Source organism: Sus scrofa, chromosome 9, assembly GCF_000003025.6.
Source record: "Sus scrofa isolate TJ Tabasco breed Duroc chromosome 9, Sscrofa11.1, whole genome shotgun sequence".
In the NCBI taxonomy this organism is placed as follows: Eukaryota; Metazoa; Chordata; class Mammalia; order Artiodactyla; family Suidae; genus Sus; species Sus scrofa.
In genome coordinates this window covers 58505192-58533105 of record NC_010451.4, presented here as the reverse complement: position 1 = coordinate 58533105, position 27914 = coordinate 58505192, and the positions used below count along the sequence as shown (strand labels likewise).

The 27914-nt window shown below is 45.7% G+C and overlaps 1 protein-coding gene across 5 annotated transcripts in view; it reads right to left on the bottom strand.

Moving 5' to 3' along the window:
• Nucleotides 1–27914, bottom strand: part of NTM (neurotrimin) — a 1001784-nt gene that overhangs the window by 434429 nt on the left and 539441 nt on the right. Inside the window, exon 1 of one of the 5 annotated variants that reach the window (XM_021102353.1) lies at nt 239–757. The exons of 3 other annotated variants lie outside the window; for them this stretch is intronic. The gene's annotated coding sequence lies outside the window, so the exon portion shown is untranslated. Of the gene's footprint in view, nt 1–238; nt 758–27914 lie in introns of those variants that run through there. One more of the 5 variants, XM_021102354.1, reaches the window with a different exon arrangement.

Genomic DNA, 27914 nt, shown 5'->3' with positions numbered 1-27914 from the left:
TTCATTAGCATTTAGAGTAAATTTAAAGTGTTGGAAGGATGTTTTAGAATAATCTCATTTTTATTCAACAGTCAATACCCACCCCACCAGCCCCCCTCCCCAACAAAAGCTACTTCAAACACCATTCTAAATAGAGACCTTCCATATATAAAACAACTGCAAAATCACAGAAGCCTCTTGGTGTGGAAAACTGGCAAAACCGCGTCAAAATTTTGGTCAAGTTCCGAAGCCGACTTACATTCTTTATTCTTGTTTTGTCGACATTAAAAAGACGCTAACCCTGCAAAGTGCTCACTCAGATGAATGAGTGTGAGCCCCTGGCTTTATTGAGACAGAGGACTCCCGAGTTCTGGGCGTCACACTCTTGCAGAGCTGATTTCATCTTAAGAGGTGTGTTTTTCAAATTCTTGGAACCCAGGGAAAAAAAACCTGCATTGGTCTCAGTTCTTGTCACTTCTCTCTGGCTGCTGTGGGTCCCTCTGTGCCTACATTTGTTATGTTGCCTGATTTCAGCTCTGATGGAATGTAGTTCCTTCCCTCTGGGGCCCAACTCCTGAGCAGAGGGGGGGAGGCCCAGAGCAGCACAGCTCACCCAGTCTGCTAGCACCAACACGCCCCTTCTCAGGGACTCCCCTTTGAGCTCCCTGCACTGACCCAGATTCTCCCTGGGGACAGAGAGGAGGTAGCAGTGGCTTTGTTTTTCCCTAGACTCTATCAAATCCAACCAGGAAGGTATGTTTTAAAACTGTTAAATAACAAAAAAGATGTCCTTTGCAAAAGCCAGCCAGCCAGCACCAAAGAGACTGAATCATTCTAACCAAATCATTAGAACCATAAGGGTCCTGGTGCCATTAAAGTCTCTGCACCTTTTGCCCTGTCACCCACTTACAAGTAAGTAACATGGTTGTGAGTGATGCGCATGCATTTCATTCATCATACCCCCCTTCCTCCAACAGCCCTAGGAGGTGGGTATGCAGATGTGGAAGCCAAGCTCCAAGGTAACAAAGAAAGACTGTGCAGGCATGTGGCTTCCATTTTTAACAGGTGACCAGAAAGTGTTCAACCATACAAAGTTGAACAACTTACACTGAAGATCTCAATTAAACCATTATTAGGCCCATCCCACCCCCACCCCCCACCCCCCACACCCATTCGTCTCTGTTAACTTTTCTGGTATTAAATTCTCAGGAAAGCCCATCTGCTCCTTTTGGGCTTTGGGGACCATTTGATAGATAACACCCCCAAAATCAATTGTCAACCTATGACCACAAGCAATGACTTGACTCTCAGGAAAAACAAAAACGACATCTATGGGGAGCAGGAGGTTTTGTTTATGCTTTCGGAAATAAAGGAGGAAACTTAACCAGGTTTAGCACCGGCTGATCCTTAAAAGTCCCTGTTTTATCTTCACTTTGCAGTGGGAAATTGTGGAAATAGAAAGTTGAATGATTTCACCCAGTTAAGATGTTTTACGACAGCAGACATCAGGCCTGAAATCATGATTGCTCACTGCAATATGCTGAATTTGGGGTTCTTCTCCCACAGAGGCCAAGGAGCTACCTCCAGTCACCGTCCATTTATTTTAACTATCCCTCCTGCTCCCCCACTGACTCCTCTTCTTAAAGGCATTCTACCAGCTGGAATAGAAACAAAGCTCCGAAGCCGAGAGAGAGGGACGCACTCTGGGCTTTGGAGTCATCCCCTCCAGGCCTGAGAACGGCCAGGAGGCTTCCTTTCATCATAAATTCTCATCCTGCTCCTGCATCTAATTCCCAGGTAGTTACAAATAAGCATTAGTTTTTGCATCTAGGAATGTGGGTAATGACAACAAGAGGCCTTCCCGAGGGGCCTACATACATGATTAACTCTACAGTAAAATACTTAGAAATCCATTTAAGGTGGAAGATGGTTTATTAATACATTTTGCCTGCCACCGCTTCATTATTATAGCTGGGCAGAAAAAAAATAGCTCTTCTTGCCGGCTCTGTAAGATGTGCAGTTTATACCATTCTGGGTGCGGTTGATCTAAGACAGTCAAACCGTCTTTGTCTCTGGCCAAGGAAGGGAGCAGGGTAAGCTGCCACCTCCCAGCCTGGCCAGCAGAAAACCCAGCACAGATCAGGCAGTGCTCAGGATGGACAAAGAAAAGCCACTGGGAACCTCATAGCTGCTTTGTGGACCCAGGGATCCAAACTTTCTTCAAAAATGGAAGTTTAGAAAGCAGTGAGAGGTCAGCCATGCCCGCGCAATTAACAAGGCAGAATCCATTTTATTGAAACTCGTTATTGAAGTGGTTTGAATAGATGAAGACCAAAATCATATGTCAACTCGCTTCTCATCCCCTGATCCCTAAATATAACCAACACTTAGTGGCTTATCTTATATCCTGTCCCTTGCTTCATAAAAACTGCTGGATTCATTTTATTTTTTCCCAGCATATCTGAGTTAATGAAAAAGGAATGACAGTCAGAGCGATTTCATTATTTGTGTTCTTTATAGAAACAACTTCCTTTCTACCTCCTGGAAAGCAGATTCCTAACGAGCATGCACCTCCACCCTCTTCCCCCTTCTCCCTCTCCATCCTCCCTACCCTCCTGCATACACATATACTGTACACATAAATCAACTTGTCACAGCTTGTCTCCATGCTGACAGCTGTAATTGCTGCAGGTTATAAAAATATCTATAGGACAATGCCTTTCAGGCTCAGGCACATACACACACACACACACACACACACACACACACACACACACACACTCTGCCTGAGCAAAAGAAAACAATCATATTCTCTTTAATAATCTTGGGACTGCAGAGGAGGGGGCGTGGGGGAGCCTGCCGTGGAGACTCTGGAGGCTGGCAGGCAGGTGAGGACACGGGGGTAGATAGAGACTCCTGGCTGCAGGAGCATCTTCATTCTAGGCAGGCTTGGGAACGGGAAGACTCGCCAGTTAAAGGGAAACCAGCTGTTGTTTGTGTTTTACTCATGTTACCTGCTGCAAGCTGGGGTTGGCTAAAGAGCGGTGAATATTCCACGCACGCAAGAGACCAAAAGAAGAGCTCTAGCATAAGACATGCCAGCGCTTTCTTCTTCTCTAAAAAGGCGAAAGGCCCCCCTCTCCTGGTGGAGATTCCAAATAGGAGCACAGGCAAGGAGATGCAACATGCAGGGCACTTAGAGCGGTGCAACACCAAACGGACACCAGGAAGTTTCATCAGAAAAGGCCATGTCCATCTGGCTAAAGAGATGGGGAGTAGAGAAGGGCTGGACTATGGAAAAACACAAGCTCTTTTTTTCCTCCTATATGAATATAGGATCAAAATAAAACCATTTGTTCATCTGGACTAGAGGCCAGCATGTTAGGATTTCAGCAGAAAGTGCCAAAGAGCAACTCAAAGAAGGGGAGGAAGCATCCAGGGAGAAAAAAAAGAGGTCAGGGATAGAAAGAATTGAGAAGGAGGATGGAAAGAAAGGGCAAAGGTTAGGTTGCCCTTGGCCTCTGAAGGCCGTGAGAGTTTGTAAGTTACGTCAAGTGGGGAGGTCGTTAGCAAAATAACTGACAGGTGGACAGAAAAGCAAAGCAAAGCAGGACAAATGATCAAAATCAAAGCAGCATCAAAGCAAAAGTCAGACACCCAAAGGAGAATAGTAGATCTTGCCTTGTCCAGGTGTTGGGTCACTATCAGACCCTGGATTCACAGAATCACAGGACGTATGGTCAGAGGGGAGCTTGAAAGATGCTTAGTATAACCCACTCATTTCATAGGTGGGAGGGGTGTGACGCCAGTAGGCAGGAATCATTTTCATAGGAATACAGTTAACAACTGGTAAGTCAGGACTAGAATTCAGGACTGTGAGCCCCTGCTTCTGTGTTTTCTCCACTGTATTTGTCAGGTAAGGACCCTGCTTAAGAGCTAAATAATAAAACATCTCCTTTGGCTGCTCCATATGTGGCAAGAGAAAGAACCACAGAAGTGTTGCCTTTGCTGCCTAGCATGGACACCACTTACCAATACTGATACTGAGTAGCTAGTTATTCAACTGAATTCAATGTGTTCAGACTTTAGGCTCCTTCCTTAGGCCAGAAATTTAGAGATACAAAGATGACATTTAGGTGATGCAAAGACATCCCCCTGTGCTTAATTTACTTACAATCTGGTGCTCTTGGGTTGTCAGTGGTTCTATTTGCATTGATATCCATGAAAGTTGAAGTTGTAATGACTCCACCTTGTGCTCGGTGGATGCCCCCAGAACCTTCTCTGGGCTGAGAACAAGCTGGTCAGTGGCTCCCCTGGGGAACGGTTAATCCCATTCATTATGTGTGTCCAGATTTCCAGGCACTGACCATGGTTTCCTAAACTTCCTTTAAAGCAGCGTTAAGAGAGGTGGGGCTATTCTCAGGGATTTCAAAATACGGGGAAGTCATTTATCTACTGGACCAGCAAGTTTTTCATGCACACTAAATGCCAGCTATGCACCAGGTGGTGGATTTCAGTGGTGGGTGAGGGAGACAAAACCACCCTCAGAAAGGATGCTGTCTCAGAGTTCCCGTTGTGCTCAGTGGTTAACCAATCCAACTACGAACAATGAGGTTGCGGGTTCGATCCCTGGCCTTGCTCAGTGGGTTAAGAATCTGGCATTGCCGTGAGCTGTAGTGTAGGTTGCAGATGCAGCCTGGATCCCGAGTTGCTGTGGCCCTGTTGTAGGCCGGCGGCTACAGCTCCAATTGGACGCCTAGCCTGGGAATCTCCATATGCCACAGAAGTGGCCCTAGAAATGGCAAAAAGAAAGAAAAAGAAAGGATGCTGTCTTGCAGGGGAGACAGGTATTAAAGCAAGAACTTTACAAAACAGTGGATGCAGTGGTGTTCAGCACTGTGGGGAAACGGAAGAATGCACATGATGGAAGGTTCTCGAGGAATCTGGGAGATCAGGAGACACTTTCCTAAGGAAATGCCTTTAAACGAGGGAGAAGGAGGGGACTGACAGGTGGTGTGGATGGGCGTCTAGATGCAGACAGGATGGAATGTCCAACCCCAGACCAGAAGGAGCATGAGCAGAAGCTGCCTTTTACATCCATAGACTGTGCTCCTGTAAACTGAGGGCGGGTGTGTCTGAACTGCTCTGACTGAAAACCTCTGCTTCCATGCCCTGTGTTCCTGCATTCATTGATTCATTCAGTGCACAGATATCGATTAAGAATGACCAGGGGCTTTGGAATCAGACAGACCAGAAATCAAACATCGTCTCCTCCATCAGTAGCTGTGTGACCTTGGGGAAATAACCTCGTCTGTGAAATGGTGGTAAGAATGGTACCCAACGCAGAGGGTTGGTGTGAGGATGCCATGAGCCTCTTGATAGACAGCAGTGATCCCAGGACCTGGCAGCTGCACAGCGACAGGAAGGGAGGCCAGTGCATGCTTCCCTCCTTCAGAGGGGGGTCCAGGCGTGATATGTGTCCCCAGAGCCCAGAAGCAGACCTCTGCATACCAGGCCCATGAACACTGTCCCCGTGCACATCCCAAAGACCTTGATCCCAGGGACAGGGCAGGAACTTCACGCTGGGATGTGGTCAGAAACGGAAGCAGCTCAGCCTTCAAACCGGGGCAGGAAGAGGGCAACCCTCCAGTTCCCACTCTAGTGTCTTGAAAAACACACAGGATACAGGCCTGTGGGAAACAGCCTGAGCTTGAGCAGGAGGATGGGGCTTCATCTTGGTGCAGCAGCCGGGAAACTTGGATCTGTGTGCTCTCACATATGTGTGAACAGTAGCCAAACAACCTGAGAAACAGTGACATGCCACCATCCTAGCAGTAAAGGAGCAGCACGTCTGATCACCTTTGTGGTGCTCGGGCCCCTCTTTGCTCTTGGGGGCCTGGCAGTGAAGTCCAAAGGCCACCACCCACCCTGGGTCTAGATTTACACTGGTTATTACTAACATGCTGGACCCACCTGTCACCTGCCATTGAGCATCTCAGGTCTGCGCTCTCCTGGCCACCTGGAAGGGAGCAGGGCTCACCACATATACCTGCCTACATGCACAGAGGACTCCGATTCTGGGGTTGACAAGATGCAGCCCAGCCACACTCAGCAGTGGCTTCTCACAGAGCAAGAGCCCTCTGAGTGGTGGTCTCACTACCTCCACATGCATCATTAGAGGTACTCGGCTTGCCTCTCCCCTGCATGCCTTTCTCCCTAATCAATCGCCTTTTGCTCACACCTCTCTCTTTAACCTTTTCTCTGAATTTGCTCTGCAACAAGGAGCAGCAGAAGACGTCAATTTTAACGAGACAAGAATTTGCTTGATTATATATGGGTCCAGTTGTACTTTTTATTGGAGCTGGCATTTTGTAAATATCATTTTGTAAACCAGAGTTTCTGGATCCAAGTCTTAACTCAGGCCATCATGATGTCACCTTAAATAAGATGCCTTTTTTGTTTGTTTGTTTGTAGCTTCTTTGCTTTAAAAGAACCAATGCTGCAATGTATACATCTAAGGATGACCTGACCCCCTTGCTGTACAGTGGGAAAATAAAAAAAAAAAAAAAAAAAAAAAGAACCAATGTCCCCATGATATGTGGGTCTGTGTGAGACTGAATGCCTAATGCATCCCAGAGGGCTAAGGAACCTTAGAAAGTTAAAAGCACTCTTCCAGGAGTTCCCGTCGTGGCTTGGAGTTAATGAACCCGACTAGTATCCGTAAGGACACAGGTTCAATCCCTGGCCTCGTTCAGTGGGTTAAGGATCAGGCGTTGCCATTAACTGTGGTGTAGTTGGAAGATGCAGCTGAGATCCCATGTTGCTGTGGCTGTGGCATAGGCTGGCTACGGCTCTGATTTGACCCCTAACCTGGGAACTTCCATATGCCTCAACTTCTACATGCCTCAAGTGCAGCCCTAAAAAGACAAAAAAAAAAAAATCTTTCAGAGTAAGATGACAGCCTGATAGGTCAAGGGCACTGTTACTTATGGACATGATAGAGCTGCCCAAGTCACTACTTCCACTTTCCTTTTTTTTTTCTTTTTCTTTTTAGGGCTGTACCTGAGGCATATGGGAGATATGGAAGTTCCCAGGCTAGGAGTCAAAATGGAGCTACAGCTGCCAGCCTATTCCACAGCCACAGCAACTCAGGATCTGAGCCACATCTGTGATCTACACCACAGTTCATGGCAACATCAGATCCTTAATCCACTGAACAAGGCCAGGGATCAAACCTGCATCCTCATGGATACTAGTCAGATTCATTTCTGCTGTTTCCCCACGGAAACTCCCCACTTAGAAGGAAAGTTTGGATTAATGACCTCCAAGTCTCCATCCAGCTCTCACAGTCTTTGGTTTTAATGCTCCTCAACATTCTTCTCAAAAGCAGTTTAGCCTTCATATCCGATTATCCACTCCTACTGCAGAGAAATATCCCTCCTCATCCTGTCCCACCCCTGTTCCCATTCACCAAGGTGTCCACCTCGAAACTCAGAAAACTGATGATGCAGAGTCACTAATGAGCCACACTGGGTCTAAGGCAGACGATGGAAGAGCCAAGAAGATTAAAAGTCTTCCGATAAAGGGTTTCTTTAAGGAAAAGAAAATCCCACAATGCAACCAGCAATGTTAATCTTCAATAAATAGGCTGTTAATATTTAACTGGCATTTATTTAAACTTACAGTAACTGTCCTATTAAATCTAAATTAATTGCCCGTTTGGGAATCTTCCCCTAAAGCCTAGCTGGGACATGGCTGTCTAGATCATAGTCTATGCTAGGCATCCAGCCATGAATGGGATATTTAAACCATCCTTTTAAGACCAGAAGATTAGAATATCATGGTTGAAAGGGTTTTACAGGTCAACTGGACTAGTAAGTTTTATGTCCTGTGTCTTTGGACTTTCCAGGGGCCTATTTATCCCATTTCTTCAATAAGGGCTTTATTATGTGTTCCCTATGTCTAGCTCTCTCCACTCTCTTCATTTTTTTTTTTTTAATGGCTACACCCACAGTATACAGATTCCTGGGCTAGGGATCAAACTCACACCTCCACAGCTACTCAAGGCCCTGTAGTCAGGTTCTTAACCCACTGTGCCACAGCAAGAGCTGCTCTTTATTTTACTTTGAACTCTCTCCTTTCTTTCTTTTCTTTCTTCTTCTTCTTCTTCTTTTTTTTTTTTTTCATTTTAGGGTTACACCCATAGCATATGGAAGTTCCCAGGCTAGGGGTCGAATCATCAGAGCTAGAGCTGCTGGCAACAACAGCCACAGCGATGCAGGATCCAAGGTGCATCTGTGACCTACACCACAGCTCAGGGCAATGCAGGATCCCTGACCCACTGAGCGAGGTCAGGGATGGAACCCACATCCTCATGTGTACTAGTTGGATTTGTTTCCGCTGGGCCATGGTGGGAACTCCATCTCTCTCTATTAGTTTTTTTTTTTTTTTTTTTTTGGACTTCATATTTTAGACTCATTCTGCTATATTTTTGTTTCTTTCCAATTTCTTAAGATAAGCCATTTAGGATATGTAGAAAATTCTCTGTGTGAGTGTATGTGTCACAAAGAACATTTTATCATTTTATAATGGCACTTGTATATAAAAGACTAAGAGCTGCGGAATTAATCCCTGAGTCACACTGCTTTAGAAGGGGCAGCGAGAGTGTAATTGGGTAGAACTGATCTTTGCTATCCCTGAAATCAATCAATATTTTTTATTATAAATATGGTCCCAGCTGAACTTCTGTGATGTTATTTTGCTATGATTTTAACCCATTCACAGCAGGTCTGCCCCCCGCCCCCACACACACACTCACTCTCTCGCTTACTCATTACTTTCATCAAATCCATTTACAAGTGAAACATGTAGGTTAAAGATAAATACCCAATCAGATGGGTTAGTGTTCAAGCTGAGTTAACTTCCCTCAAGAACTGGAAGCTGGTTAAGACTCAAATAACTCACCCTAAGGTTTCTAAAGGTGGAGATTCCTGTGTTGGACATATAAATGTTCACTGCAGCACCTGGAGACGGGTAAGGGTGGAGAGAAGGATGTGCTACTAGATAGATCTGGGTAGGGGGAATATAGGGGGCCAAAATGAGGGGCAGTGGGGCGTTAGAAAGCATCTCACAAGTTTTTATAGCAACAAACCTATGACCAAACCTATTCTCAATGGTTTGAAGGCTTTATATTTGTGCTGCCTCTAGAGCCTGTGTTTCCTTGTATTTCTAACTAAACTAATACACAAAATACCCCACTTCCTTTCTTTATCCTTTACTTCAATCGCCTCAAGTTAGACTAAAGACACTACGGGATCCTTACAGTGACTTCAGCTAGAAAACAAATCCTCCATATTCAAAGCATATTTTTTTCTTTATTTTATTGAATTTTGGAAATGCAAGAAATAACTGAATACATTTCCACATGCTGATGCACATCCCTGGCTTTTCCCTTGTCTATCCATTTTTATGAATTTGTCTTTGGGAGTTCAGGGTGTTTCACATGAAGCAACGGAGGCTGTAGGTAGAACATCACCTCCCTGACAACCTGGGAGTTGCTATGGGCTCCCTCCCATCCCAAGAAGGAATGATTTCCTTGAATCGTGTGTACACTGTTATCTTGGTTGCCAGAAAGCTGCAGGTAGGAACACATGAAAATAATTCACATAGGCTTTCACAGGAGTGTCCACAAGGTGTCAGGATCAAAGATGCCTAAAGAAGAAAGTGGGTAATAAGCCAACTATCTTTTTTTTTTTTTTTCCCTTCTGTAAGTAGAGAATTCACGTAAAACTAAGACACAAATCAAGGATAGATTGACGTGTTTCTAAATGGAGAAGTATTGGTACCATTTTCTCCAAGGGAGTGTGGCTAGGACAAACCAAATGTGATATTTCTGTCAATGATCTGTCAAAGGGAATTCACAGAGAAAGGGCCCGAGTTTGCAGCAGCCATTAAATTCCCTGATGTAATTAAATCTTCAGTTGACATGGATGTGCTGCAAATAGTCCACAAAGTTATGCGACTGTGAAGAGAAGTGGGCAGATGCAAGGTAATGTTTTTGAGGCAAGATCATGGAAAGTGTGATTTTTGATGCCCGACTCTGGGCAGCGAGGCATGAGCAGTGGCCAGGAGTGGACGGAGCATGCAATGTTGGGTTAATGGTTCTGACTTTTGGTCCAAGCTGCACAAGTGGTCAGCTTGACCTCAGGTCATTTTCTTACCTCCCAAAGCCTCAAATTTCTCTTCTATTAAATAGGAATATCGCCTACCCCATATATTTGCTGGGCAGGGCTAAAGAGATGGTGCATGCCAAGTGCCCAGTGATGTATGTGGGGTGGGATTCAGACTCCACACAGGGACTACTCTTTTACAACCCAGGAAAACAACGCTGGAAACAGTCGCAGCCAGTGGCTCCGAAGCCACAGTCCTTACAGCACATTTTGGAGTATGATCCTGCAGATTATTGTCAGCAGGTATCAGGATTTTTTTTTTTTTTTTTTTTTTTTGCCAGAAAAGAAGTGTTAAGCCTAACATTTTATGAAAGCTGTTAGAAGAACATTGGAAAATAGAAACAAAGAAACATTTCCTTTGCTCGAAATTCCTGCGTATAAATTCAGGAAATGTCTCTCCTGATAGTGATCACAGCAGCTCACCAAGCAGCCAGGAACTTCATGTGCCCAATTTCTGAGTCAGGAATGAGGAGTCACTTCTAATCTCCCCATCCTTCCCCACGGGGTTCTACAATCCTTCCTTCCTTCTCTTCTGGTTTTTTACCCAACATCTACCCTGTCCAGTCACCTTTCTCAACCTCAACTGCCTCACTACCCATTTTCTTCTTTGGAAGAACAGGATTCTCTCTTAACCGAGATTTCTTCCACTGCTCTGGGCAGATCTATGTCAAAGTCCACCTACCAAGACAGTTTTCCTGAACATCTGACCCTGTCACTCCTTTCCTGACTCAGTCTTCAGCGGCTCCGCACAGCAATTTGAATAAAGCCCCAAATGCTTTATGTGGTGTCTAGCCTCCACGATGTGGCCTCTGTCTGTTTTCACTTTTTTCTCTGGTCACTTCTTCCTTTATGAAGCCACATCACTTTTTAATTTTAATGTATTATTATTTTAACCCCTCAAAGCTTCTTCTTTCTCTCCTTGGGGCCTTGGCACCTGCTGCCTTCCTGAATACTTTCCCTGCATTCCTCAGGCTAAGTCCCATTCATCCTTCTAAGTTCTAACTTTTTCATAAAGACATAGCTATTCCATTCAGTTAGGAGAATGCCCATTGCATTAGTACCTCTACCATTCATAATACTAGTAAGAGTTTAAATTCTGTCTCATTCTCTTATAGTCCTGAAGCCTCGCACAACGCCCGGCACACATTCAATTTGTAGTAAATATTTGTTGAATTTAAGGAAATAGTACAGCTGGGGGAACTTTAACAGTAACAATTATTTCCTGGTAGGATAGGGACTTCCAAATGAAGGAACGTGGAGAAGATGAAGACATTTGGGGGAGTTCCCATCATGGTTCAGTGGTTAACAAACCTGACTAGTATCCATTGAGGACATGGGTTTGATCCCTAGCCTTTCTCAGTGGGTTAAGGATCTGGCACTGCTGTGAGCTGTGGTGGAGGTCGCAGATATGGCTCCGATCCTGTATTGCATGGCTGTGGCTCTAGGCTAGCAGCTACAGTGCCGATTGGACCCCTAGCCTGGGAACCTCCATATGCTGCAGGTGCAGCCCTAAAAAGACAAAGACAAAAAAAAAAAAAAAGAAGAAGAAGAAGAAGATGATGATGATGATGATGAAGACATTTGGTATTTACGAAGTATGAGGATAGGATGTACGTACCTCAATGACCCATCTCTAGCTACAAATAAAAAGAATTCCGGGAACTTGAAAGATCATAGTTTAAGGTTAAAAATAAGCATGTCTGTATAAAAGGTTATATGGGCAAAAATAATATCCAAATAGGATAAAGGAAGCTTTGGATAAATTAATGGGTGACAGACCCATACTGGTTTATTAGGTTAGGGGTGTCTGATGTATATCTCTAACCTTTGAAGAATGATTCTCATGCAAAATGGTCACTGTCTAAAACAGGTAAGGAAGACATCTAATTGATGTGACCTGGTGTGACCTTTCTAATGTCATGTTCCCATTTACTCAGTAATCCTGTTGTCCACATTACTGGGGATAATGGAATTATGCTTAACTTGCTCCCTGCATTCTTTATACCATGCCATTCTAGCACAGTTGTGTACATTTGCAAAGAGCTTGTTTGAAATGATGTGTGTATGATTTGTGTGAACAATGAACCCCAAGCAGGGAGAAGCCCCCTTCAGGCGGAATTAGATGTACTGCCTTCTGTTCTAAAATATCCTCCACTCCCTTGGCCACTTCCTTGATGTCTGATTCCTGACCTCCACTCCTAACAACTGCTTGGGACACCTGCTCTCCTGCACCCACTGTTTCCTTGAGCATCACCTCCCAATGTACTTGGGGCACTTTCCTCACCTCTCTTGACTGCTACCTGCCAAAGACTTGACTTCTTTTTTTTAATAATGACTTTTTTTCCCCATTATAGCTGATTTACAGTGTTCTGTCCATTCTCTGCTGCACAGTGAGGTGACCCAGTCACACATACATGTATACATTCTTTTTTCTCACATTATTATGCTCCATCACAAGTGACCAGACATAGTTCCCAGTACTCTACAGTGGGATCCCATTGCTTATCCATTCCAAAGGCTATACTTTGCATCTATTAACCCCGAACTCCCAGTCCATCCCACTCCCTCCCTCTCCCTCTTGGCAACCACAAGTCTGTTCTCCATATCCATGATTTTCTTTTCCGTGGAAAGATTCATTTGTGCAAAGGTTTGACTTCTAACAACTGGAAGAGCTGGATCACAACAAGTGTCTTTAAATTCTTGGTCCCAGAGTCCTTCTTCTCCACCTCCTTGCTTCCCTGTGTCAACTCACTTTCCAGTGTAGGATGGGGCATCATCAGTTTTACATGCGATTCTTTGTTTTCCCCTCTTGTGAAAGAGAACTGTGACAGCCATAGTCCAAAACAACAGATAACACACAGACCTGTTCTGAGTTTATGCTCTGAGATTTGTTTCCCCAAAAGGTGTCTACCTATAACTTCCTTTGAGAAGCTATATCAGTCACTTTCATTTCCTGAAGACACAGGTGAATAACAGGGCCCCAAGGAGTCAAAGACATGGTAAACCCAAGACCAGAAACACTCTAGAAAATTTGCTCCCAAACCACTTTCCAAGGAAGTTAGTTGGAAAGGTTGTTTCTAATTGCCCTGATGGGATGAAGCAGCCTTCTCAACCAGTATGAGATGGTTAAGCGTTGAGTGCATGGAGACCAGTGCCACAGGTATGTACTAGGGCAGGTGATGTAATGAAACAAGGATGGTCATAACCTCTATCCAGACCCCAAGGCTAAAGTTCACTGCAGAGACACACGCCAGATACATCTTGATAGATAATCAATGAATCCCAAATGGAATGCACATTACAAAGGGAAAATGCAAAGGGAGAATGGAAAAAGGAAGGGATGGTGTCTTACTCATAATCACTCTATTTTAGCACAGAACAAGGTTGAATGGTTCAACAGTAAATCAGTATCAGAAGGATGGTTGAATGTTCAAACATGTAAAAACATCTTGGAGTTCCCATTGTGGCACAGCGGAAAAGAATCCGACCGGGAACCATAAGGTTGCAGGTTCCATCCCTGGCCTCACTCAATGGGTTAAGGATCCAGTGTTGCCATGAGCTGTGGTGTAGGTTGCAGACACAGCTCGGATCTGGTGTTGCTGTGGCTGTGGTGTAGGCCAGCTCCAAATGGACCCCTAGCCTGAGAACCTCCATGTGCCATGAGTGTGGCCCTAAAAAGCAAAAAAATAAAAAATAAATAAAAATAAAAACATCTAGAAACTAACATCTCAGTATCTCTCTCTCCAGGAGGTCAGTTGGTTGTACCTCTCCACACACAGATGGCTCTACCAAAACCCTCTTTCTTCCAAGAGGCGGTAGGGATCTAGGGAACTGGAGTACCTTTTCCATGTTCTTGTTATTTAGCAAATCAAAATAGGAGACGTTTGCAGATCAGGTTATATAAATATTTTCAGTGCTCTCGTTTTGTTCTAGGGAAAGCTAGCTCACCGCGGTGTCATAAAAAATCCACTCTAATCCCAACATCCAACTCATGACCCCCTACCACTCTCCATCCAGAATAACATGAATAGTATACAGACTATTAGCCAGGGTGCTTGGTTTGAACCTGAAAATTTTAAAAAACGATCTTATAAATTATTTTCCATGGACATCATCTTTAAGCATTAACAGGCACAACTGGCTCTGAATTCTGGGAATTGAGCATAATTACATGGAAATTGACAGGACACAAAAGCCAGGAATCCTGTTAACCTTTAAAATCTTGAAAAAAACCTCTCTTTGTAATTATCTCTTTTCTTTGTCTCAAATGTTACTGATGAATATTTAGGGACATCGTCAAACGTGGAAGTAGATGGATGGAGAATCTTGAACTTTGTTTGGAATCCTAGAGTTTTCCAGGCATTCCATAAAATAACGAGGTGCTAAATAGTGCGCTTGGAATTTGACCGTTTCCATCTTTGTGTCGGCTCCGCTCTAGTTCTCTGCTTATAATTCTCCATGCCAAGTAGAAGCTCCTCTGCATTACTAATTGTAGTGAAAATGTAGGTCGGAGGCATTCGGTGTCTAATGCAATTCCTGACCTGTTCTATGTTTTAGGAAAAGTCACTGCATCTTTTCATTGCCTCAGATTTCCTTTCCGGGAGTGAACATTCTGATACTCAACTCTAACAACAACAGTATTTGCATAGTGCTTTAAACCTCACCCCCGATATCATTCATCTTACTGTGTAGACATGTCTTCTACATTTTTGCTCCTTTCTGGGCTGCCCTGATACCACTAAGCACCACCCCCCCCATTTCCAGTCTCTACTTTTTTTTTTTTTTTTTTGGTCTTTATGTCTTTTAGGGCCGCACCCCATGCATATGGAGGTTCCCAGGCTAGGAGTCCAATCGGAGCTGTAGCCTCCAGCCTACACCTCAGCTATAGCAATGTGGGATCTGAGCCATGTGGGATCACGGCAATGCTGGATCTTTAACCCACTAAGTGAGGCCAGGGATCTAACCCATGTCCTCATGGATGCTAGTCGGGTTCATTAACTGCTGAGCCATGATGGGAACTCCTTCTCTACTATTTTAATGAAACTCTAATCATCTCTGCCTCCAATCCTGCCGCTCCCTAAACCAGTGCTTCCTTCCAGGAGCAGGTAAACTCCTGGCATGGGGTAGAAGGTTGGGGGGAGAAGTTGGCTGTCATTGTAATTGCAGAAATACACCTGCCACTCAGTGCATGAGGACCAGAAGGGGCTAGACATTCAGCGATGCACACGTCGCTGATATCAAATGCCTGCTTCACATTTAGATGAGTGATTTTGTTCCTAAATCTAAGCCTACCATATACTCCATCTGATATATCAACACAAAATATTTTTGCAAGTTACTAATTTTCACTAATCCTTCAGGAATGCAACTACCCATAAGCTAAGGAAAGATTATGCTTTGACTTAGCCAAATCTGCACCAAGAAGTGTTCACTAGTTCGGAAGCTCACGTGATCACAGGTAAAGCTTATGTATTCAAGTCACCAGTTCTAGAGCCCCGTGTCAGTTTGCACTGTAGCCTCACATTCGTGCAGAGTCTGTGTATAGACACAGGCTTCCACACTTCATTACATCCTCTGATGTGGTTGTGCCTAAAGATTCATTTTACACTCATTTGATCATCAATCACTTTCTATTTATGTAACTTATAGATCCAGTTAGGACTTTAAGTAGGTCATTGTTTCAAGTAGGTATGTAGGAAGCCTATTTCATCTAGCAGTTAACTTTTCATAGAAATAAAGGCGTTACAAAATGTTTTCTTGACATGAGTTGGATCAGATAAAGTAGATCACTCCTGATGAAAACAAGTCCATGCACAGAAATCAGCTTTCTAAAGTAAAGCTCAGTAAGGTTCTTTGCATGTTCAGGAAATTTAAGTGGCTCCCCTGCTCAGACATATAGTTCAGATTCCCGAGGTTGGTGGTCAGGGCTCTTAGAAGCATGCCAGCCGGACTGTCTAGCCTCAGTGTGTTATGCCCCCACCCTCACCCTGAGCCACCATCCTGTGACAGCAGCATCACTGCTTCTCCCCATCTAAGCCTTTGTCAAACTTTCCATCTGCAGGATTCCTTTCCTTTTCATGGACCAATTCATGAATCCCATTGAGACTTCAAGGACCAGTTAAAATTTTTAAATTTTCATAAAATACTACTGTTACTGATGCCCCTCTGCCCCTTTCCCCCATTGGTTAGAATCAAACCTTTTAAGAATATATGTGTATATAGCTCAAGGCGATCTACTTGAAAATATTGCTACTCCACATGTTTTTTATGTTGTAGTTGACTGCTTAGTTATCTGATCTCACCTATGAGGCTAGAAGCTTTCTGAAGACCAGTTCCATTTCTTGTCCATTTTTGTACTTTCCCAAGGCTGAGCAAAGAATGGGCCCCTGAATAAGAGTTCAATAAGCATCCATTGAATTGAATGGGCATCTCCATCATTGAGAGAGAGCAAGCCAGGTACTATTTTCTTTATTTCAGCTTGAGGAAATTGAGCCCTGAATGAGTTCTGAACCATTCTTTTCTGTAGAGCATCAGCTGAAGCATGCTTTAGAGGTCTAACGCACACCACCCCTAGCTTATTCAAGGCTCTGATCTGTACCTAGGAAAACATCCAGAGAGGCCAGCCTACATTTTTGCCAAAAGAAAACAGAGCTTTCCATTTCTTGGTCAGCTTCTCAATATAAGGGTTTGGACTATATCGCTGTATACGCCATTGACAATGGCAAATCTTTTGTCCCTAAAACCTCTTCTCCAAATAGAGTGGTAGGTTTTTCACTTTTGAAGACCACGTTCCCAACACAATTCAGGCAGAAATAAGGCATGAGTTTCCCAGAAACTTCCCCAGGCTCTCCTGGTGCTGGAAGGGTCAGGTCTCAGCTGCGCTCCCTGGAACAGCTCCAGCCTTGACTAAGCCCATCCATCACAGCCGACGCCTGCCCTTCTCGCACGCTGCTTGAGTTGGAAATGGAAGTGGCCTTTTAACAGAACATTGTCTTAGGATTGTGTGAAGCAAGGCTGACAGAGAAAGGAAGATTCATTCCTGACACCAATCATACTAATATCTGTCACCAAAATGACATTTTCCCTTTAATGATGAAAAATGCATCAGGAAAGGGTGAGGGGCAGGAACAACTTCCATCTGCTGCTCTGGTCTGATGGGGAGGGAACCTCTGCACCGCTGCTGGTCTGACCTGGGGGAAGGAAAGGAAGGGCGGCCAGTTGGTTATGAACACACACAAGTGATCCTTGGTTTGGAAGAGAAGGAGCAAGCAGATGGAAGCCATGGTTAGGCAGTGTCACTGAACATCTGACTAATTTCTCATTGGGCCTTCTGCCCGGGTTTTCAATAGAGCTGCCCCATTTTCATCAGGCCCAAGCAGGCATTCATACTGGTTTGCAGGGCTGCCATATACATATTGTTCCGTATCCAGGTTTGCAGGGCTAGTTGCCCACAAGATTGCAAAGCAGCTGGGGGTCCCCCAGCCCTTGTTCACATACTCTCCGTTTCACAGGAGGGGCATACCAGAGGAATCCAGTCTACTCTGCAGGCATCATATACACATCAGGAGGGTCTGTTGCTGGGGATGATCCACGGGTGGGAGAAGGCATGGCAAAGCCAGAGCTTTACAGAATGAACACCCAGGGAGGCAGGGACTGCAAAGAAACTAATTAGGTGAGCACATCGCTGGCAGTTAGAGAAACTGCACAGTCACTCAGGTGTTCACAGAATGAATATTCCCCAACAAATCACAAGTCCTCCTCTATAAGCCCATTGCTTGCAGAGATGCTGGATGCTGACATCTATCTAAACATCTATTTCTCCCTGCCTTGCATTTCTACTGGCAGAGCCTATCTCCCACAGCACAGGCTGAAAATGCCAGCTCTTCACTGCTCTATGTCTTTTGCAGATCTGACTGACCATATGCACCAGAGATGGGGCTGGGTGTCCACCCTCATCAAAAGATGCAGGCGCCCTTCTCCAGCCCCCTGCATTCCTGCCTTTGAGCACAGTCAGGTGATGGTGTGAGGGCTGGAGAAATGCAGCCCTTCCCACTCATGGAAAGAAGACCCCAAGTCTCAAACATGATGGAGACCAGCTGAGAGCTCTTGGGTCCCAGACACTGTTACTGAACTTTTGGACCACCTCCCCCGAGCTTTTTTCGGTCTTTTCAGGGCTCCACTTGTGGCATATGGAGGTTCCCAGGCTAGAGGTCCAATTGGAGCTGTAGCTGCTGGCCTACACCACAGCCAGCCACAGCAATGCAGGATCTGAGCCATGTCTGTGACCTACACCACAGCTCACGGCAACACCAGATCCTTAACCCACTGAGCAAGGTCAGGGGGCGAACCCGCCACCTCATGGTTCCTAGTTGGATTCATTTCCTCTGTGCCACGATGAGAACTCCCCCCACCCCAGGCTTGATGTCCTCATTTTCTAAGCTTCTGTTAGTACACATCTGATTACTTGCAGCCCAAAGCTTCCAAAGTATTACATTTGCTTTTCATCAGGAAAGCTGTGGTAACTTTATGAGGATGGTACTCACTATTTTTTTTTAAATCGAAGTGGGTATGATGGACAATGTTGCATTAATTTCTGCTGTACAGCAAAGTGATTCAGTTATACCTATCTATGCGTTCTTTTTCATATTATTTTCGCTTATGGTTTATCTCAGAATATCGGCTATAGTTCCCTGTGCTCTACCATAGGAACTTGTTGGTTGGCACTTTACTTTAGATCCCTTGCTCAGCCTTGAACTGGTCTTGCTCTGCACACATATTTGTATTCTGCTTTCAGCTGCCAGCTTTCTCTCATTCCCTCACCCTTATAAATACTGGCATACACAGGCTGGTTCATGCATCAAGAATCGCACTGCACCAGGGTGCTTCTAAAGTTTGTTCGCTTTTGCAATTTTTTATGACGTTAATTAACACAGCACCCACGCGCTAGCTAACCTGCCAGCAAAGCAACCAGCATCATTATCTTCTTTGTGTAGAAGGAAACTGAGTCATTTATGTCCCTATATCTGCACGAGTGGGCTTCTGGCTCCCCCTCTCCTCCTCCAACATTCGCACTTTCAAATGTATTTTAGACCAGCAGGGGTGTGAGTCAAAGGACCTTCACCTGAATACTCAGGCCCCCAAAACAACTGATGCACAGGGCGTATTTTTAAAACCCCTAACCCTGTAGGAATCACCACAAATATCCAAGACCCCAGTGGCCACATCCTCAATTCCTAGCAAATACGCTGCCCGGCTCTCATGGTCTTAGCCTTTCTGTCCCCCTGTACCCTTTCCATCAAGGAAGAACCCTCCAACAAAGCTCAATGGTGCAAAGCGACTACTAAGCTCCATAAATGATGCAGCAGCTCTGCCAGAAGGGTGAGAAAAGACACACAAGACTGTTCCCAGGGAAGGAGCAGCAGGGCAGGAGAGAGGCTTCTACCCCTGTGGACTCAGACAGGTTGGGGCCCCTGCTGTGGCCCCTTTTTGGGAAAGATACTCTTGCTCCTTGAGGGTGTAGGATGGTCTGAGAGCCCCTGACAGTCCAAGACAAGGACCAGGCACTCTACCACTCCTGTCCACCGTGTGATTGCTCCCTGAGAGGAGGACAAACTAAGCTTGGACACCCAAGGCCCTCTGGTTCCCTCCAACACCTGAGTGCCATCACCTAGAGGGCAGGGTGTGGGAAACCTTCACAACAGCCATACGGCCCCTGTGCCTTAAAGTCACTGCTGGAATTCTATTTCCAGTGCACAATGCACAACGAAAAACAGGTGAAAAAGCTCTGTATACCCGACTTAAGTTAGAAATCGGCTGGGACTGCCTGACATAAAGGAAGTTACCCCACTGCCTGACAGGAGCTTTGTAATAAGTACACATAATCTTAAATCACATATACGACTTCTTTTGTGAAAAGATTCATGAACTTATTAAAATGATCAAACATTCTCTCTCTCTCTGCACAGTTATCATAACCGTAATAGATATCAAAATGTTAGATCTGTAAAATAAATGATCTTTTGTCATGTGATTTGATTCTTTCTCAATCTCCTTGTCCAGCAGAACCATTGTCCCCCTTGGACAGAGGGGTCCGCCAACGCCTTCCTTGTGAAGGCAGCTGACAGGGTTCCATAGTAGAATATGGAAGCCCTAGGTCTCAAACCCAATCTTCTGCCTCCAAATTGAAGATTCATTTTACTCAGCTTTCATTTAGTAGATGCAGAACCCAGCCTCGCTGTGCTGTGTCTCATCGGGAGTTCGGGAAGTGTGGCCGGATAATGGGGATCGGTTATGAGGGACAAAGGGAAGCCTACAGTTGAGCAGATGGCACAGGACCAGCACCAGGTCAAGAAGTGGATCCAGTGGAGGATGGGACACAGAAAGAAAAGGAAGGCAGTCTGGGGTGTCTGAGCAACGTAATCACTGCCATGTATCTGCTACTGTGCCACCTCTGAGATTCTGGAAAAGCAGCATTTGTTGTCCACAGAACAAAAAGCAGGATTTAGGGACACCACAGGTTTGGGGAGAATGAATACAGTCCCACCATGAAGAGCGTGGTGGGGCAGTTTCTTAGGTGGCCATGGGCAGGCCCGGCAGGACTGGGGGCTGTGATCTGGAGCCGTGTTCACTCAGGATAGGACAGCCAGCCTCCTTCATCTCCTGGCAGGATGGGGCCCCCAGAAATACTCTCCTCCTCCTCTTTTTTTTTTTTTTTTGGTTGCTTTTTAGGGTTGCACCCGAGACATATGGATGTTCCCAGGCTAGGGGTCGAATCAGAGCTACAGGCTGCCGGCCTGTGCCACAGCCACAGCAACACAGGATCTGAGCCCCATCTGCGACCTACACCAGAGCTCATGGCAACGCTGGGTCTCCAACCCACTGAGTGAGGCCAGGGATCAAATCTATGTTCTTATGGATAATAGTTGGGTTCATTACTACTGAGCCACAATGGGAACTCTGTCTCTTTCTTTTTTTTTTTTTTTAGGGCCACTCCCATGGCATATGGAGGTTCCCAGGTTAGGGGCCAGTTGGAGCTGTAGCCTCTGGTCTATACCAGAGCCACAGCAATGACAGATTCAAGCCGTGTCTGTGACCTATACCACAGTTTATGGCAACACCAGATCCTTAACACCCTGAGAGAGGCCAGGGATCAAACCTGTGTCCTCATGGATGCTAGTCAGATTTGTGTCTGCTGAGCCATGACAGGTACTCCTTTTTTTTTCCCTCTCCTTCTTGAAACAGCTTCTTTCTTTGGATTTCAAGATACCATACCTTCCAGATTCCCTTCCCTTCCCAGGAGCGCAATGTTACCATTGCAGGGCAGATCCCATCCTCTGCTGAAGCTCTGCTGATGACACTCTTGCTTCTCAAGACACACCCGGGAGGACCCTTTGTCCAAGCAGTCCCCTCTGGTCATCTCATTGAGAAATGTCTCCCTCTTCTGGATTCCTGTTATATTTTGTAGCTTCTCTGGCATGTAAAATACATCGCCTTGGGTTGTGAGTGGGTATAAATACACAGTATCTTTCCTACAAGAAGATAAGGCCATTATTAGGAGGCTCTTTGTCTTTTGATCAAACTAGTTTACTTTAGAGCTGAAAAAGACTTGTACAAGTCATCTAGGTCAGTGTCCCCTCATCAGAGCTGAGGAACTGACGCCCACGGCACTTGCTCCTTTGAGTCCCATGCACACAGGCCAGATTTGAGCTGGAAATCCTTTGCACCCTTGGTTCAGTGAGGTGCTTGCCTAAAATAAAGCCAGAATGCAAGACTGCATACTGGTTCTGAAAATTCCCCAAGACTGACCTGCCCTCCCACCACCAAAAGGAACCCAGCCAGAGACATATGTGATTGGTATGGGACCCTCAGTCAGCTTTGTTTCAGACAAAGCTTCACTGCAGTCAGCAGGTCTGTTCCCATCCAAAGGGGTTTTCAGGAAAGACTCAGGGCATCTTAACAAGCCACTGGGCGGGGATGTTGTTTTCCGTCAGTTGGTCAGGGATGAAAGTTCTCCAGATTACTCTGCTTTATTATGTGAAGGAAATGGACAGAAAATCAATGCAGCACTAATAAAAGATGATTGAAAATTGCTAATATAAACCCAATAGTGCAACCTTGCTTTACAAAAACTGAAAGTGGGTATGGATTTCCTGTATCCTCCGCTGTAAACACTGCCCAGGGCTCAGACCCACCTCTGCTCCCCGCTGCACACAGCAGGCTGCCGCTGTGCTTATTATAGGGAGGCTGCTCTACAGTGAGCTTGGCAATGCCAATTAATTGCAGTAATGAGCAGGCTTCGCATTTAAGGAAACTCACAGCCTGATCCCTAGCAGCATTTACAGGCTCAAATTGTGTTTAGGAAGCTCTGTTTCCAGGGGGTATAGTACGTGTCTCCACAAAGAAGGAATGGCTCTAAGGGTCAAGGGTGTGTTTGTGGTGGGGGGCTGCATGTGCATGTGTGTGTGTGTTCACGTGCTTGTGGATGCATGATCACCCTTAGAAAAGGGCACTGTGGAGCTCTTGGCGTGGCTGAGTGGAAACAAATCTGACTAGCATCTGTGAGGACAAAAGGTCCATCTCTGGCCTCGCTCAGTGGGTTAAGGATCTGGCATTGCCGTGAACTGTGGTGTAGGCTGCAGATGTGACTCAGATCCCACGTGGCTGTGGCACAGGCTGGCAGCTACAGCTCTGATTAGATCCCTAGCCTGGGGACCTCCCTATGCCACAGGTGCTGCCCTAAAAAAAAAAAAAAAAAAAAAAAAAAGAAAAGAAAAGGCACTGGGTCAGAGAGGAGCCTTGCTGCTCTGAGAAGAAGGAGTCTCTGTGAGAAGAAAATGGAAACTCAGCACCAGAGGACCTTGGGGAAGGTACTCAACCCCTGCTTAAGGAGAATGTTTCTGAAAGTGGAGTAAGACAGTTCCTGCAGGGACAGCCAGCCTTTGATTTGGAAACAGTTTACCCTTCAAAAGAGGCAGGAGGCAGCGTGCCTGGCCCTCTCCCGCTCCTCTCCATCCTTCCTCATCTTCTCCATCAAAGCCTTCCCAATGTGCCCCCTCCCTCCATCCTTTCCTGCCCTTTCCGCCTACATGCAGGTGATGGGCAGCGGCTTTGGGTGGGGACAGGCTGTTCCTCACTGGAGGAACCGGCTCTGGAGCTTCTGTTGTTTGGAACCACAGAGAAGTCCCGAAACCAACCCCAAAGCAGCACTGTTTCCCCTTGAAGACCTTCTCGTGTTTTTTTTTTTTTTTTTTTTTTTTTAAATAAAGCCCACACACTGGGCCGTCAAAGTCACATGCAATGTGACAAAGTGGGTAATTATGTTTCACTTAGCGCACATCAAGGAACAAATGCCCGAGAGCCTGTCTGTGTGCACTTGTGCGTGTGGGCTGTGGGGAGGCTGGCTGGTGCGGGGCCGGGCGCTGACCACAGCCTCTGCCCTCTCCTCCCTGCCCTGAAAGGGAACCAGGCTGTGAGACTCATTTCAATGTGGGGACGTGTCTGGCCTTCCTCTCCTGTTCTTTTGTCTGGTTTTCATGGAAACGTGTGTTTATGGAAAATTCTGAGCATGCTTGCTACAGACACATGTTTCTGGTCTCTGTCCCTCCTCGTGCTTCTGGAAGATGAACGATTTTTCCCCCTCTTCCATCAATGCAGGAGGTAGAACTAAATCATCAGTGCGTGCTTCTAAAATGCAGGGGTCCCTCTGGAAGCAGGTGGGTCCCAGCAGCCTTTGGCAGAGACTCACTACCTGGAAGTGATGCAGTGCCTCGTTGGAAGCAGAGGCAGAACCGAAGGCACACATCCCGCCTGCCGCCCTTGCCACAGACACGAACAGGATTCCAGCTGGAGCCCCGCATCACGTTGCATGGCCTAGGCTCCTCCTTCATCCCTGGACCACCTCATCCTATCTTCCCTCCCACTTCAGGCTGGAAAACTTTGTCACTTCAACATTTGATTATATAAAATCCTGTTCCCTTTACCCCCTGTGGATGAGCAATTGTTCTGCTATTTCTATAAAGCGCCACAGGAAATATGAAAATAGGAGGCAGGATTTGGAGCAAGACTGTTCCTGAACGCCTGTGGTTAGAAGTGTCAGAGATGGCTGCCCAGATTTTACATCTGTGACAAGAAAGTGAAAAGGAAGGGGGGTCAGAGAAAGAGACTGAAGGGGAGAGGGGGAGGGAAAAAGAGAGGGGTGGGAGGGGTAGGAGGGATGGGGGAGAGAGAGAGCAGGCACCACCCAGGAACCGTGTCAAGATACTGTACTGTGACCTTTAGCCTGAAGGGACTGAATCTGGGCCTGAACCCCAGCAAGGCAGCCCCCACCTCTGCCAGGCTCACTGCTTAAGGCAGGAGAGCTGGGCCTGCAGATGGGTCAAAAGTGAGTCAGAAGCTGGAAGGGATGAGCCCTACATTTCTGTGCAGTATAAGATGCCTTTTCCAAAGCAGGCTGGGAAGTATCTGTGGTTTCATTCATTCTTTCGTCAAGTATTCTACTGGGAGGCAGCATTGAGGAGTGATGAAAAGAGCAGGTACTGGAGCCAGAAGGTCAGATCATGGCTCTTTCACTTGTGCATAAATGTGGCAAGTTACCCTCTCCTGCCCTGTTCTTCTTATCTGTAAAATGGGGCTGACACTAATAGCACCTCCTAGATACCTGATACAAAGTGCCTGGAACGGAGCTATTCTAATGACCTAATAAGTGATTATATGTAGCAAATGCTGCACCAGATACAAGTGCTACAATGGTATGCAAGAGCCTGAGTCCATATTCCAATGGCTCATAACCTAATGGAGAAGACAGATATATAAACAAATTACAAACAGTGGGATGGAGGCTAAGGTAGCGATGAGCTAGTGAGTCTGGAATTTTGGACTGAAGGATCACAGGCATGGAGGAGACTTGTAGAAGAGATGGGTTTTGTGGGGTTTGTAGGATAGGTAGGAGGTTACCAATTAGAGAAGCGTGATCAATTTATTCTTACCAAAACACCATGGAGGTGCCTCAGAAAAACAGTATGGAGGTACTTCAGAAAACTAAATATAGAACTACCATATGACCCAGAAATCCCACTCGTGGGCACATAGCTGGACAAAACTCTCCTTGAAAAAGATATATGCTTGTATATGTTCATTGCGCCACTATTCACAATAGCCAAGCCATGGAAACAACCTAAATGTCCATCAACAGGTGAATGGATTAAGAAGATGTGGTATATATACACAATGGAATGCTACTCAGCCATAAAAATAACAAAATAATGCCATTTGCAGCAACATGGATGGAGCTAGAGACTCTCATACTGAGTGAAGTAAGTCAGAAAGAGAAAGCCAAAAAGCTATGATATCACTTATATCTGGAACCTAATATATGGCACAAATGAACCTTTCCACAGAAAACAAACGCATGGACTGGGAGGACACTTGTGGTTGCCAAGGCGGAGGGGAAAGGAGTGGGAGGGACTTGGAGTCTGGGGTTAATAGATGCCAACTATTGCATTTGGAGTCGATAAGCAATGAGATCCTGTTGTGCAGCACAGGGAACTACATCCAGTCACTTGAGATGGAACACGATGGAGGATAATGTAAGAAAAACAATGTATGTATGTATATGTGTGTGACTGGGTCACTTTGCTGTACCATAGAAAATAGAACACTGTAAACCAACTATAATGGAAAAATAAAAATCATTATAAGAAAATAAAATAAAATCTTCATGGTAAAAAGAAATCATTCCTAGCAAAGAACAGAAAGAAATGGAGACTGAAAATAGCACGGCTTGTTTAAGAAAAAATGAGAAATTGCTCCTGTCTGAGGGAAGGGTGGAGGGAGAAGCGAGGAAGAAGGACCCCTAGTGGCCAGCTAGAGAGTTTGGGTTCCATTTTGTTGGAAAAGAGTATTCACTGGAGCTTCTATAAAAGGGTAGAGGCATGACCTAGTTTGAACTATTCTATCCACTATTATCATATTTTAATTGCTCTCCTTTCATTACAGATTCTTTATGTAATAGACAAAATTCATAACTCTTCTCTAACTGTAAAAACTGCAGTAGAATAACGCAGAAGTCTTGAGCAGCAGAGGATGGTTGAATGATGGGCTTGCAGAGAAAGGAAGACTGTTAAGAGGGGCAGGTCTTTACGAGTAGGTTGAATGTAAGAGTGTCTTTTCAATGACTTCTTTGTGACCCTAGAAAAGTCCACATTGAATGTATCCCAAAGTGGCCAACACGGCAAGTTTCCCACTAGTATGTGTCCTTCACATCCTCCTCTCTCAGGGTCTCTGAGTTGGTTGAAGCCACCAACAGGCCAACCTAAAAGCCACCTTTCCCAGCATCAGAGGGCAGCATGTGGTGAGGACCCAGCCAGTGGTCCAGGAGTGGAAACCTCCCAGAGACCTCTAGGATAGTTTTGTTTCCTTGTTCTGGCAACATGTCTTCCCCCTTCTAATTCCTTTTTTCTTCTTCCTTCCTCAACATCCAAGTGAGGGGGAGGTGAGGCCATCATCTTTCAACCACGAGGATGAGAGTCTGACACTAAAGGATGCAGGTAAGAAAGACAAGTGGAACCTAGGGTGCTGGTGCCCTTATGCACTGGAACTCAGAGGGCCTGCCTACCCCTGGGCTTCATGCTCCTGAGTTGAGTCTGTGAACTGGGGTTTCTGTTTTCAGCAGTGGAACGTGGTCTCTGACACCAGGAGGCCCCTGCAGATGAATGCTTCATTTAATGTGCACTGCTGTTGAGGCACAGCTGTTTGACACATCAGAAGCAAAACCAATTTCTCTTTGGCACTTGTGGAAAAAGGGTCCAGATCCCACCAGTCTTCCCTGCGTGTTAGAACCCATAACCTAAATTCTTCTGTGTTGTCAGGTAGTAGCAGAATCTCCTACTAGTCTCTGATGAAAAACTTGCCCTGGACCCCAAAGGCTCAGCCACCATGCGGCTCACCCCAGAAAGAAGCGTAGAAGCATCAGTGTAAAAGGATAAAAGTTGGCTATGACATGTTTGCAAAATCAGTGCTGGCAAAGGATGTATCTTGCTCATGAAGAAGAAAGTGACCCCCTACAGAACCTTAGGAGCTTGGTTTCTAGCCAGTCAAAGGGGAGGCAGGGCTCTTGGGCTTGGATGGAAGGTTGCTAGGGAGATAAAGGTAAGCCGGAGGGAGATGGTTACAATCTCCACCTACAGTCTTGAAGCCGAAGTGGGGAGAAAGTCAATGCCCAGGAGAGAAACTGGGGTGAATTAATAACAAGCAGGAAGTCGATATGGGGGCTCTGATGCAAAATGGTAGAACACCAGAGGCTTTGGAATTACACTGCTGTGTGTTTTACCAGCTCATTGGTCTTGGGCAAGTGACCTAAACATCTCAGCCTGAGGTTTCCAGGTTGTGAACGGGATATAACAGTGCCCACTTATAGGCTTATCGCAAGGACTAAATGGGATAATGTGCATGAAAGGGCCTAATACAGGGCAAGATCCCTGCAAGGGAGGGCTCTCAGCGTCTTTGAGGGGGACAGAAACAGCAGTCTCAGGAGCAGTCTCAGGGAATCCCAGGCCAGGGACCCATGAGGGCCCCTTGCCCCTGCTAGGGAAGCGGAAGAGCAGCTGTGAGCCAAGATTGACTCTGCCTTGGTCACAGTCAGAGCCTTGTAGGAAAGATCCCACAATATCTCTGACTTCCTTTTACCCCTTGGGATGCAGGGGTCACGTC